At 44.2% G+C, this 14,343-nt stretch overlaps 2 long non-coding RNA genes across 4 annotated transcripts; one reads left to right on the plus strand and one right to left on the minus strand.

The window, feature by feature from the left end:
* The first annotated feature begins 5,489 nt into the window (after positions 1 to 5,489).
* Positions 5,490 to 8,778, plus strand: LOC109785545 (uncharacterized). Of its 3 annotated transcripts, none has more exons than XR_012188182.1 (5): positions 5,490 to 5,719; positions 7,004 to 7,086; positions 7,162 to 7,266; positions 7,477 to 7,589; positions 8,160 to 8,778. It is a non-coding gene; the product is annotated as an uncharacterized lncRNA (long non-coding RNA). The 3 variants fall into 3 exon arrangements; XR_012188183.1 differs by lacking the exon at positions 5,490 to 5,719 and adding an exon at positions 5,973 to 6,482; XR_012188181.1 differs by lacking the exon at positions 5,490 to 5,719 and having other exon boundaries at positions 6,915 to 7,086.
* Positions 8,779 to 11,324: 2,546 nt separating this feature from the next.
* LOC120966628 (uncharacterized) lies at positions 11,325 to 14,287 on the minus strand. Its single transcript, XR_005760768.3, has 2 exons — positions 13,869 to 14,287; positions 11,325 to 13,732 (listed from the first exon to the last, which is right to left on the minus strand). It is a non-coding gene; the product is annotated as an uncharacterized lncRNA (long non-coding RNA).
* Positions 14,288 to 14,343: the final 56 nt, after the last annotated feature.

The raw sequence follows: 14,343 nt of genomic DNA on the forward strand, positions 1-14,343 counted from the left end.
AGAGCATTGGAAAGATCCGAAATCTCATCGGCATAGTCACGACTATGCCCCTCCATCTTAGAGATGGTATCTTCGTGAGCCTCGATCATGTCATTGGCTTCACCAAGTTGTTCCAAGAGAGCAACGAAGTGCTTCTTGGATTTACCCTTGAGTTTACCCATAAAGATCTCAAACTCATTTTCCTCCACATTTGTCCCCTCATGTTCATCAATGCTATCCGTCGAAGAAGGATGATTAATGATAGTAGTTTTGATGTTGGAGGTTACCTTATTGGTGGCTTTAGCCATGAGGCACTTGGCGGGGATGTTCTCATTGGGTGAGTCGAAGAGAGACACCCGTGGAGTCTTCGCAATGGCAACGGAGGCCATGGCAACCGACTCACTATCTTCATCATCGTCATCATCCTCATTGTACTCTTCTTGAACCACCAACGCCTTGGGAGGAGTCTTCTTGGTGAAGTTGCTCTTGTTGGGGAACGACTTGGCCTTGTCTTTTCTAATGAGCTTGCCACCATTGTCTTCCCTCTTCTCGTAAGGGCACTCCGCAACAAAGTGGCTCACATTGCCACAATTGAAGCAAGTCCTCATCCGTTGCTTGCCCTTTGCGCCACTTGAGTTGCTTTTGTTGAAGTTTGGCCTCGTGTTCTTCTTGCTCCAAAATTGCCTTGAAGCAAGAGCCATGTGTTCATGATAGGCATACTTCGTATCTTCGAGGTTGCCCTCCTCTTCTTCCTCTTCATCCTCTTCCTCCATACTAACCTTGGCCTTTAGAGCAAGGTTGGGCTTCTTTATTATTTGAGAGCGAAGAACCGCATTGTCGGCGGTCTTGTCCAAGATGCTCATAGCAACAAACTCATCCAACACTTCACTTGATGACAAGGTGTGGAAGTCCGGCCTTTGACGAATTACGGAGGACATGGCTTTGTGGTAGGGCATCATTGCCTTGAGGAATTTGCGCTTGATCCAATTGTCGTCCGTGTCCTTACTTCCATGATCTCGGAGAGAGACCGCGAGTTTGGTTACTCTCCGAAAAAGCTCACGAGGTTCTTCATCTTCTTTCATTGCAAACTCGTCGGCTTCATCTTGCACCACTTCATAGTTGGAGCGTTGAATGCTTGCGCTTCCCCGATAGAGGGAAACAACTTGGAGCCAAGCATCTTTGGCCACGGTGTAAGGCCGGAGATGAGGAAGATCTTCGGGTGGGATTGCTTCTTGGATGATGAAGAGAGCATTCTCATTGAATTGATGATCCACAACTTCTCTAGGAGTGAAGTTACTTCGGTCATGCGGATAAAAAACTTCTTCAATGATTCTCCAAAGGTTAGTGTTCACATGATTTAAATGACACTTAAAACGATAGACCCAAGAATCAAAATCTACATTCTTCTCAATCTTAGGGGCCGGGCCGGCATGATTCAAATGAGTGGAAGGGAGCGGTCCACCATAGACAGGTGGAGGTTCCACATGGGCAAAGATGCCGGTCCCATTTTTATCACTAGAACAAGGAGCCTTCTCGCTCGAAGCTTCCCCCTTGTCGGAGGTAGCATCTGTCACCTTGTTAGCGGGATCACCCACTTTCAACGGTGCGGTGGTAAGTTTAAGCCCTTCTAAGAATTTATTCAACATGCTTTCGACCTTGGTCGTCATGGAGGTTTTCAATGTGTCCAACGCCACATTGAATTCCTCACGAGAGACCGCGGTTCCCCCATCTCCCGTAGACGAGACTGGATTCTCACCGGAGTGCTCCTCCGCACCGTCTACGACGTCAACCATACTTGGACGGTAAAGTCCTTAATAAGAGATGAGGCTCTGATACCAATTGAAAGGATCGATATAGTTGACTAGAGGGGGGGGTGAATAGGCAACTAACAATTTTTAGCTTTTCTTTACCAAATTAAAGTTTGCATCAAATAGGTTGTCTAGATATGCAACTAAGTGAGCAACCTATATGATGCAACGACAACAAGCACACAAGCAAGTACGAGATATAACACAAGTAAACTAGCTAAAGTAAAGGAACGAGATAACCAAGAGTGGAGCCGGTGAAGACGAGGATGTGTTACCGAAGTTCCTTCCTTTTGAGGGGAAGTACGTCTCCGTTGGAGCGGTGTGGAGGCACAATGCTCCCCAAGAAGCCACAAGGGCCACCGTATTCTCCTCATGCCCTCACACAATGCGAGATGCCGTGATTCCACTATTGGTGCCCTTGAAGGCGGCGACCGGACCTTTACAAACAAGGTTGGGGCAATCTCCACAACTTAATTGGAGGCTCCCAACGACACCACAAAGCTTCACCACAATGGACTATGGCTCCGCGGTGACCTCAACCGTCTAGGGTGCTCAAACACCCAAGAGTAACAAGATCCGCTAGGGATAAGTGGGGGGAATCAAATTTCTCTTGGTGGAAGTGTAGATCGTGGCCTTCTCAACCAATCCCGAGCAAATCAACAAGTTTGATTGGCTAGGGAGAGAGATCGGGCGAAAATGGAGCTTGGAGCAACAATGGAGCTTTTTGGGGAAGAGGTAAGGTCAACTTTGGGGAAGAAGACCCCTTTATATAGTGGGGGGAACAAACCAACCGTTACCCCCCTTCTGCCCCGAAGAGAGCGGTAGTACCGCTGTGCCAGCGGTACTACCGCTTGCCACTATAAGCGGTACTACCGCTACACAACGCGGTACTACCGCTTGGCCCACAGCGGTACTACCGCGGAGGGAGGGCGGTACTACCGCACAGGAGCGGTACTACGGCCCCCACAGCCGCGGCCAGTACCGTAAAACCCGACACGAAAAAGGAGCCCTCGAATCGAGGCGGTACTAGCACGAGACCACCGCGGTACTACGGCTTGGGGCCACTAGCGGTACTACTGCTCTGGAGCGGTACTACCGCTCCCAGAGCAGTACTACCGCTTGTGGCACCCAAGCGGTACTACCGCTCCGTCCCGCGGTACTACCGCTGGGACCAGAGTTAGTACACACATGGGGGCTACTAGCGGTACTACTGCTCTGGGCAGTACTATCGCTCTAGAGCGGTACTACCGCTTGTAGCACCCAAGCGGTACTACCGCAGGGACCAGAGAGGGCACAAAGAGAGGAGAACCAAGCCCATCATCGAAACGGAAAGGCTCGGAGGGAGGGGCAAAGGAAGTGTACGTGATGATTCCGCCCTAGCCTTTCCAAAACGGACCCCCTCTTGATAGTACGGTGATCCCTATGAAACTAGTCCACCAAATTAATCCGAAAGGACTACACCGTCTTCGCTTTAAGCTCCGAGGGGAGGAAATCGTCTCGTGCCAAAAGGATGAATCTCTGAAAAACACTCAACACACACGATTAGTCCGCAAAAGCATTGTCATCAATCACCAAAACATCTTAGGGATAAATATGCCCTTACACCCGTTGACTAAAATTATCTCACAAGCAAAACATGATCACACCTTAGTACTCTTTGGGTGTTAAACACATAGTGATGTGAACTAGATTACTGACTCTAGTAAACCCTTTGGGTGTTGGTCACATGTCGATGTGAACTGTGGGTGTTAACCACATAAAGATGTGAACTATTGATGTTAAATCACATGGTGATGTGAACTAGATTATTGACTCTAGTGCAAGTGGGAGACTGAAGGAAATATGCCCTAGAGGCAATAATAAAGTTATTATTTATTTCCTTATATCATGATAAATGTTTATTATTCATGCTAGAATTGTATTAACCGGAAACATGATACATGTGTGAATACATAGACAAACAGAGTGTCACTAGTATGCCTCTACTTGACTAACTCGTTTGTCAAAGATGGTTATGTTTCCTAGCCATTGACATGAGTTGTCATTTGATTAACGGGATCACATCATTGGAAGAATGATGTGATTGACTTGACCCATTCTGTTAGCTTAGCACACGATCGTTTAGTATTCTGCTATTGCTTTCTTCATGACTTATACATGTTCCTATGACTATGAGATTATGCAACTCCCGTTTACCGGAGGAACACTTTGTGTGCTACCAAACGTCACAACGTAACTGGGTGATTATAAAGGTGCTCTACAGGTGTCTCTGAAGGTACTTGTTGGGTTGGCGTATTTCGAGATTAGGATTTGTCACTCCGATTGTCGGAGAGGTATCTCTAGGCCCACTCGGTAATGCACATCACTTAAGCCTTGCAAGCATTGCAACTAATGAGTTAGTTGCGGGATGATGTATTACGTAACGAGTAAAAAGACTTGCCGGTAACGAGATTGAAGTAGGTATTGAGACGACGATCGAATCTCGGGCAAGTAACATACCGATAACAAAGGGAACAACGTATGTTGTTATGCGGTTTGACCGATAAAGATCTTCGTAGAATATGTGGGAGCCAATATGAGCATCCAGGTTCTGCTATTGGTTATTGACCGGAGACGTGTCTCGGTCATGTCTACATAGTTCTCGAACCCGTAGGGTTCGCACGCTTAAAGTTCGATGACGATTGTATTATGAGTTTATGTGATTTGATGTACCGAAGGTAGTCCGGAGTCCCGGATGAGATCGGGGACATGACGAGGAGTCTCGAAATGGTCGAGACATAAAGATCGATATATTGGACGACTATATTCGGACATCGGAAAGGTTCCGAGTGGTTCGGGTATTTTTTGGAGTACCGGGGAGTTACGGGAATACGGGGGAAGAAGTATATGGGCCTTATTGGGCTTTAGGGGAGAGGGAGAGGCAGGCCGCGCGCCCCCCCATTGACTAGTCCGAATTGGACTAGGGGGAGGGGTGGTGCCCCCTCCTTCCTTCTCTTCCCTCTTCCCTTTCCTTGACTCCTACTCCCACTACTTGGAAGGGGGGGAATCCTACTCCCGGTGGGAGTAGGACTCCTCCAGGGCGCGCCATAGGGGCCGGCCCTCTCCCCCCTCCTCCACTCCTTTATATACGGGGGAAAGGGGCACCCCATAGACACAACAATTGATCGTTTGGTCTTTCAGCCGTGTGCGGTGCCCCCCTCCATCATAGTCCACCTCGATAATACTGTAGCAGTGCTTAGGCGAAGCCCTGCGTCAGTAGAACATCATCATCGTCACCACGCCGTCATGCTGACGAAACTCTCCCTCAACACTCGGCTGGATCGGAGTTCGAGGGACGTCATCGGGCTGAACGTGTGCTGAACTCGGAGGTGTCGTGCGTTCGGTACTTGATCGGTCGGATCGGGAAGACGTACGACTACATCAACCGCGTTGTGCTAACGCTTCCGCTTTCGGTCTACGAGGGTACGTGGACAACACTCTCCCCTCTCGTTGCTATGCATCACCATGATCTTGCGTGTGTGTAGGAATTTTTTTGAAATTACTACGTTCCCCGACAGTTTCATCTTGATACTGCTCAAATAATCAATGGAAGTTTCCCTTATCTTCAAATATATATGGTTGACAATTGCCTACATATATTAGTTTGCCTATCAAGATGAGTGATTCAACAGCTTATTTTATACGTCTTTTGCTACTAATCACAGATGAAGCTTGCGGGCTTGAGTGGCCCACATGTTACAAGATATTAAAGGGACTTGTGAGGGAATAAATTACCTTCACAATTCCCAGGAAAGGCATATTTACCAGCTGAACTTAAAGCCTGGTAATATTTTGCTGGATAAAACTATGACCCCCAAGATTGCAGATCTTGGTTTGTCAAGACTTGTTGATTCAATAGAAACCGATGAACCAGATATGCGCCAGGGAACACTGTAAGTTGATGGATGATCATACTCTGAGCCGTTCATTTTTTCAAAGATATTCTGGAAAAAAAATCCTTGTATTTTTAACTAACTATTAGCCATATAAATTAAGGTTATCCCTTTATGAGATATTCTGAATAAACAGATGAACCATTTATTTTATCTCCTGCCAAAATAATGAGATGGTCTATATTTATGTCCCTTCTATTTTAATTAGATAGTGTTATCAGGGATATATAGTTTTGGAAGTTCAAACTAGATCTATTCATTATTAGTAGTAGTTGAGCTGCTGATTGTAACAATATGCTTACGTGAGTTTCAGACTAAGTGCTCTAATATTCATTGTTAGTCAAATTACTTACTATTGAAATGTCGTGGTTCTCTATATATGTCATCTCTCATTGGATGTCTGAATTTAGACTCCGGCTGTAGGGTTGTTTGTGTTGTGTGGTATGAATTGCCTTTGTACTTCAAAATGCATGTATCAAGTGTCGATTTTCTAATAAAACGATCTGTATATCTGCATTACAGTTGGAATATTCATATGTATGGTTTCATGCTTCCAAGAATAACAAACACTATGCACCCAGCTCTCTCTTTTGTGGCCACTAACCATTCACTTTCTTTTGTTCCTACAACCTGCATTGGCGTAAGTTTGATTTTATATTGCCTACTTCAAGCACCGATGGACCACCACATGTTTGAATTATTTGTTTTTCAGAGATTATTTCTCTGGATTTCCATTTTTATTGATCAGAAGGCACGGGTGCAGGTATCAACAATTACAGTGTTGAGTGGTCGTAACCACCCGCTTTTGTGCCCACATTTTTCAAAAATACTGCAAAGATACATTTGATTTTAATTATGTTAAAAACAACGGTTTGGTCTAGACTAAGTACAAAGTACCAAATTGACATTTTCCCCTTGGTTATTTACTTACTGCACTGTGCCAGATGGCAATAAGTAGGTGAGTTATATGCTGGGTTGCAAATTGTACTTCTAAGTAAGACCACATGAACTGCTAATCAGATTATCCGTGTAATAAAATCTTCTTTAATCTAAGCTTCAAAGCTACATGAACTACCATATTTTCTGATTTGTTGGCTGCACTAAAAATAGGGACATGCTCTAACAATGACACTTTCTATTTGCAGTAGTACTGTTGAGCCAATTGATACTAGGTGTGCATGAATATTTGCCTTGCCGGTATGATTTGATTCGGACGTGGATGGGTCCTGTCTTTTATTCTGCTTGTTTCTTCCCGTGTTCCTCATCTTTCTGGATGTGTCGCAGTTGGGACGGTGGCGTGCCGGAAGGGCTGTCTTGCGAGTTGACCGGAGTGGGAGTACACCGGAGAGGCTTCTGAGATGGCTGAGGTGGTTCTTCGCTCCTCTGATTGTCTTCTCGTTTGTGCTGTACATGCGCTCATCCAGGGATTTGTTGTTTTTTAGGGATTTGTCTAAGGTTTGCTGGTTGATTTGTCTTGGCTGGGGTCTGCTTGTTCTCTTGGCTCCTGGGCTGTGCTGCTCGAAGTTGCTTCACTGGTTTCCTTGCAGGTGATTCTTTCCTCTCGCCTTCCCTCTTCGGTGTTTTTCTAGGTTGTTTAGATGTGTATTTCAAGTTCATATATACGGCGGCGCTCTCCCCTCCTCTTCTGTAGAAGGCGAGATCCTTGCTCCTTTTTTATCTCTCAAAATCCCTAGCTTCCGCGAATTTAGTCCATAACGTGGAGATGTTCTTACAGTACCGTTGATCTGGGCACCCAGGCACCCAAGCTTTTCTTCGCGCGATGGCATCAGGCACACGGAGGGAGCTCTTCTTCATCGGTGCGATGAACAATGACCGTGATCTCCGTTCCACACCGTCACCAGCTAGCAAGGTAGACCCCATTTGCTTGGTCAACTCTAAAACATGCATGTGCTAGACTTGTTCGAGATTTATGCAATTGGGCATGTCGTTGATCAACGACACGCAGAGCATATTTTTTATATGTGATTTGTAGTAGAATGGTCGTATTAACTCTGTCGATGCTTGCTGTGCAGTCCACTGTGTATCAGATTCTTTAGATCCCGTGAATAGCCATTTTTTTACCGGGTTCATGCTTGATCTGTGGTCTCCCGTGTATCATGCCGTTTGGCTTCTGTAGTTTACCTGCTTGCGTTTGCCAATCATGATCAACACACAACACGATTGATGTTTGTGACCTGCCTTTAAAGAATGTGCCCTACCTTACTTAAAAGCATGTTTACATAGTCGTTGTGTTGCTGCAGATCTCTGGTTTGTTTTTCGGGCTTCTGTTGCACGTTTGCTTTGCTTGTCCTGAACCCGTCACCGATAAAGGCTAATGCATTTCCATGTTTCTATTGCTTTAGTAGCATGATATTTCCGCGTATTCCTGTTGTGGTCTGTACTATGTGTAAATGACTTACCACTCTACATATTTTAATAGATGAAGCATTCTGTCACGGTTAGGCCGAAGGCTATGCTTAGCGCCGTTCTTGCTGAAGATGGTTTACCCGAGGTGAAGTACAAGACCTGCGCATCTTACCGTGGCCGTGTGGCGGCTACTCCATCACAGTCGCGTTCATCTGCAGCGGCAGAGCATATGAGGATCAATGGCGACCCAGCTGTGGATGCCAATGGGCCATGCAAAATGCTGCTCCTCGGTGCTTGGAGCATCTTCAGGCCACCATGGATATTGAATTTGACTGCCCTCAAATGCAGAAAATTAAGACCGAGATGAAGTACCTGTCGGGCAGTGTCGACGAGAAAGACAGGAAGATCAGAGATCTGAAGGCTAAGGTGGAAAAAAGGAATCTGCGGGTCAATGGGCTTACCAAGGGCTGGGGTCACTGGCAGATTACCTGCTCGGATCTGCATATGATCAAGCTGTGCTTCCGACTGGTTCTTCGGTAGTTCGTTTTTTATCATAGCTGAAAATGCATTGCACCGTGTATGCTTACTCTCCTATGATGCTTTCTACGCTCTTGTGTTAGGTAAGGGGCAGTACTTGCTTCGATCATTTTGATTCTGATTAGATCTTTATTTCCATTTGACTTCCTGCTGTATCTTCGTCTCCATTTAACTTATTGATATGGTTTCGTTTCATTCTGTTTTAGCGTACTTACAATTAATAACTTTATAATCAACTCCTGACGTCACTATTTTGTAGTTTGTTTTGTTTAGAACAACTTGACATGCACCCTTTTACCTCACGCACTCAAGATATAATATTTATCTTTATTTATATATACAACAACTTCATAGATGGGTGTTTGGAGGTTTCTGAGGCTGCATTATGAATAGGTGATATTAAGCGAATACCAGTATTTTTAGGTGCATTTTATCGGCCATCTATTTACAGCTTCAGTTACTTCATACGTTAGTCCCATTTAAACACATGGTGATAATATCATGCTTTCATTGCCTCTTCTTATCGTCGGAATAGCAGCCTGGGTTACTACTAACTTAACATTACACGCTTGACCAAAACGTTCGGACCGGCACCCTCGCGCCTACCCGATCTAGTTGTATTTGGTTAGGATCCAAGCAGGGCCGGATAGCGGCCGCCCTCCACGCCAATTACAGGAAGGCCCTCCACACAAATACACTTGGGTGCCTTTAAAAAACTCTCCTTTCATTAGGGGGTTTCTTGTTTTTTTCTTGAACAATCATCAATTAGCAATTTCATCTAATCTCCTTTAATACTTGTTTTCTTAAACGACCTCTTTTAAATTTATGCAGCAAGCATGGCATTATGAATCTCATTAATTTCCCACAAGTTAATTAGCCCGAATTTCGTCTTTCCTTCCCAGGACTCAATTTGCCCACTAATTTTCTTCCTTCCCTTCTTCCTTCGTTTCATTTTAATTAGCCCACATAGTATGGATGTATATATCTTTCCTTTCCTGGACTCATTTTCCTTCCTTCCTTAGCCGACTTATTGAGGTGGTTGATAAAGTGTAACTCTAAGACGTATATATGTTGGTGCTTTCAGTTGTAAGGGGGCGAGGTGGTACTATTGAATAAGAAAAGTAAACGTCTTGACTACACATGCGAGATTCGCGAGTTGGTAGGTGTGTATGGTATGGTCTGAGAGATCGCCAGTTCAATTCCTGACGCAAGTAAATTTATTTTTTTGCCAAAATATCCGACCAGGCCCACCTTCGCCCATGCGGGGATGCACAAAATAAGCTATGTGCGGCCCATGCGGGGAATTTTGGTTACGCACGGCCCATAAGGACAAAAATTAGGGACTAACCAATTAGTACCACCTCGTGTATATCTTTTATATTTAGACTAAAAGCATAAATTCACAAAAAAAAACGTATTGTGACAGTGAACCCGACAAAATCAATCCGTGCTTTATTATTAAAAAAAAACTAGTACAAATGCCCATGCGTTGCACCGGGCGAAAAAAGAGGCACAACATGCTTCATGTGCAAAAAAAAAGTGTGTTCCTTCAAACATTATTGAGCAATAAATAGAGCGTGTAGTTAGCCTAAAAAAACCTGCTTCATGTGTCATTATGCATCATTTTTTATATCCAATTTTAATAATTGTCGATGAGAAGGTTAAATATGGGAATTTTCTTATTTTTAATAAAATTTAATGTTTACATAAAAATCGGGACACTTTTTAAAGAATAGTTAACATTTTTACTAAATTGGAACATTTCTTTAAAAAGGAATTTTTAACAGATGTTTTTGAAATAATGTTTTGTCTTTTTGAAAATTATATTCTATTTGTAATTATTTTTTGCACTATTTGGGCTTGGCCCAAACATAAGGACTTGCCTACACAAACACGCACGCTGTAAGAAAAAGAAGACAATGTCATTGCGAGAAGAACTGCCCACGTTGTCTCTCTTCCCGTTCCCCATCTCACTATCCCTAGTAAACGAATAATTGCCCCTCTTCATTTAATTGCCCATGCGTTGCAACATGAACCGTAACATAATTTGCATGTTTGAAAAGTCGCCCGGGATTCAGTTATCTTGCAAATGCATAAAAAGATTCTGGTGTTGTTGCTCCATGTAGTCCCCTTGTCTCCCTTGCTGAAGAATGAAGAATGAACGGTGATATAATTTGCATGTTTGAAAAACTTGACTGAGATTCAGTCATCTAGTCTATAGCAAATACGTAACTCAATGCCTCACCATGATATGGATAAATCTTATGGCTCTCTTAAACACAAACAATGATAATTCTTGTGGGATCTTCTGTCACATAAAGTGTGAGAATTGCAAGAGCAGGGAAAATAATCGTACAGAAAAGATAAATTGAGCACTGAGACATCAAAGTAAATCAGAGCTAGTCATGATTCACCCACCCTCGCTCTGTTGGCTTTATGTATTTGCTCACCTCTCAACAAAGCGACTACTATAACATTGTACTGCCCCAAGTAGTCTTCCTCTATGTCGTCTCATGGTTTCATTCAAGTTTTTTCCGCTATTATTCAACAATGAACATAGAAAGGGGTCACCAAAGGTATCTTCAGATATAACTTATCCAGGGCCATCAGTTATGGTATAAGCATCCAAAGGAATACTCAGATATAACTTATATACAACAAATAGAGCCAACCAAAAGGTGTCTTCAGATATGAAGCCATGTAAAAAAATTGTCACCCTGGAAAAATATTGCATGCTTGAGAGATATGTATGCACGTTTCCATCTCTGTTTACAAGTTGCGACCATGTGAGCATGGTCTATGTTACAGTAAAAGAAAGAGAAGAAAAACTACACCGAAACAGGTTAGTTTTAAGTCACATGATGGGGAAAAGGTGGATTTACCATTGGGAAAAGAATAGGTCTTATTAGCACTAAGACACACATCACGCATAAAAGATAAGGAATGCCAGAACATAGCATCAGTAAGAAAATAAAATTGCATAGAACAGAAGCACCACAATTTGAGTCGAAACCTGACATGGGTAATAGACAATTACTTTTGCTTGAAAAGAATACATCAAAGCTTCCATTGGTCACTGAAACTTCTCCTGGCAGGATATATGGTCCAGCAGAAAGCTACACTACTGGCAAGTATAAGCAAATAATGTATAGTTATAAGCAAATAATGTATAGTTATAAAAGATATGGGTAGTTAACTCTACAAATAACAACTCAAGAATAACATATAGTTATAAGTAGGTAGAACATTGCTCTTCTACAACAAAAGATTATGAAAAGTTTATGATCCAACTATTCAATAATAGATAATGGTACAGTTTTGTGTAATGGAACAAACACATTCTATTTATTACCCTGATTTGTTAGTTTAAAGGCAATTGACAAAGGAAATTTAAGATAAACATGGCCATTCTGTGTAAGCAAAATAACACAAACAGTGGCAAGAAATAGGATACAGAGATTACAACAATGCCAGTACACAATCTGACTTCACCTACCATGACTAATAGTTGTTCTCTTTTAGTGGTAATCTTCTATCTGGGAGAGTTGCATATTTGTTCGTAACAAAGAAAAAATGTTTTTTCTGAATCACTAATTTTATGCACCAAGTATCATTCAAATAGGAATATGCAGCACTAAGATTGAAGATAGTGAACCTGACCGAAGGTTGGATGATCCATAGTTTGGTTGGGGATAGAGATACCAACGAATTGATGATCCCAGTCTCTCTCTGGTTTGGTCCTCAAGGGTGCCCAACAATGTATTCTTTTTGGATGGCTACTGCATAACGGAAGAATGAACACATTTCGAAATTTACACAAGACCATACTTGATTCAGATATCTGCCCCATGTGTCTCCAAGCCACAGAAACTTGCTCTCGTCTATTCATTCAGTGTCCTACAGCAAAGTTGTTTGGTGTGGTATTGGCATACTCCAAACTGGCAGGAAATCATCAATTCGAAGCGTTTCATGACTTTGCTCATCCTTTGGAACATCTGGGATCCTTGAAACTCTCAAGTATTCAGACAATACATGAAGCACAGAAATATGGCACGGCAAGTTGTTTTGAGACAATACATGAAGCAGGCCAAGCACTCCCTCTTCAATTAGCTCATGGAGCTTGGGGCGGCGATGACGCACGAAAGCGATCTGGGGCGGTGGCGAGCAACGCCTAACACTGGCGGGGACATGAACGAATGCTTGTCAGCCGGAGAACCGTCGAGCTCGGGGCACAGACGGACGGCGACGTCGATCGTGGAGACTCGCGGCAGCTGTTGGGACCGTGCTGGCGGCGGCGACGGCGCATCCCATTCTACAAATGCTTGTAAAAAATCTTTGCAACTCCAGATCAAAATAAGCTTTTTGCAGAAGGACATCAATGTTGACTAAATCGTAACTGTAACAAAAAATAGCTGATCATTATTTTATTCTTTCAAGTGGCACCAGGCACTTAATTCTACTGAAAAATATGCACATACACACTGGCCGCATGCCCAAAGAAGTTAGCTCCACGCAAACGTTTGCATATCAGGTCTTGTGCAACTGTAATGGAGTTTTGACAGATTGATTTGAGCAAAAAACATGGGTCTGCAAGTCTGAACTAATAATAAGAGCACTGCAAAGAGAATATTTAGGCCAACAGATCAGGCAATCTGCTACTACATGCATGCATGTGGAAAGAGGGGTGTTGAAGGCATTAATCTGAGAAACACATGTTGGACAACCCCAGAAACTACAGAGAGAAAAGTTGTTTAGTACTCCCTCGAGTGATGGGACAGAAACAATGACTAAAACAGGGGATACCATCGAGTGATTAGCTTTCAAGGGGATACGTACCTCTCGTGTAGCCTCCATAGGAGACATTGCACGGCTCGACGGATGTTCTTGTTCCTCCGGCGAACTCGGCGCTTTTTCCTCCGGCGAACTTGGCGGTGACATTGGACGTTTGGTCAAAAATTGCAATTTCGACGGGATGATGGAGATTATGGTCCCAGGGCACGACCTGATGGAGATTCCGGCCGAGGACCCTTACTAATAGCAGCCAATCAAATCCAGGTCGGGCGCTCCATCAATTTGTGTTGGAGAAGGACAGGTCAGGCCTCCAATTTCCTATCCAAATCACAACACAGCAGCAGTAAGTCGGAGGTTGAGACGGATACGGCAGAGGAGTCCGGAGAGGACTGGCGGCTGCGGACGGCCGGTGCTGGCGGCGAACGGCCGGCGTACCCACAGGATGCTGTCCCACCTTCCATCCTCCATGAACGCCCACGAGCACAGCCGGCGCACCCACAGGAAGCTGTCCCCCCTTCCATCCTCCATGAACGCCCACGAGCACAGCAAGGGTGGCCTCCCTTACCCAAGCACGCACCCACGACGTCTGCCTTCTCCTCCACCGCGGTTGTAGCCGTCCGACGACAAGGGCGCCGCCCGTCACCTGCCCGTGCTCCGCCGTCGCTGGAAAGGAAGGAGTTTGGATAAGATGAATTAGAGGATTGCGGACTGTATTTCAAACAAAGATAGGTTTTTTTTTCGTAAAAATGAAGCGTTTAGGTCCACGCCGAGGCTGAACCCGCCGCCGTGCCAGAGCGGCCGGCGCGCGTTCGGCTGGAGCCGGGTAGGCGGCGGCCCGTGGCCCAACGCAAATTTTCTGGCCCTATGTGATACGAAGCTGTGAAAACAAATTGGAAGGACGAAATATTTAGTACCACCTCATGTATATA

The sequence above is a fragment of the Aegilops tauschii genome, chromosome 6 (assembly GCF_002575655.3).
Source record: "Aegilops tauschii subsp. strangulata cultivar AL8/78 chromosome 6, Aet v6.0, whole genome shotgun sequence".
In the NCBI taxonomy this organism is placed as follows: Eukaryota; Viridiplantae; Streptophyta; class Magnoliopsida; order Poales; family Poaceae; genus Aegilops; species Aegilops tauschii.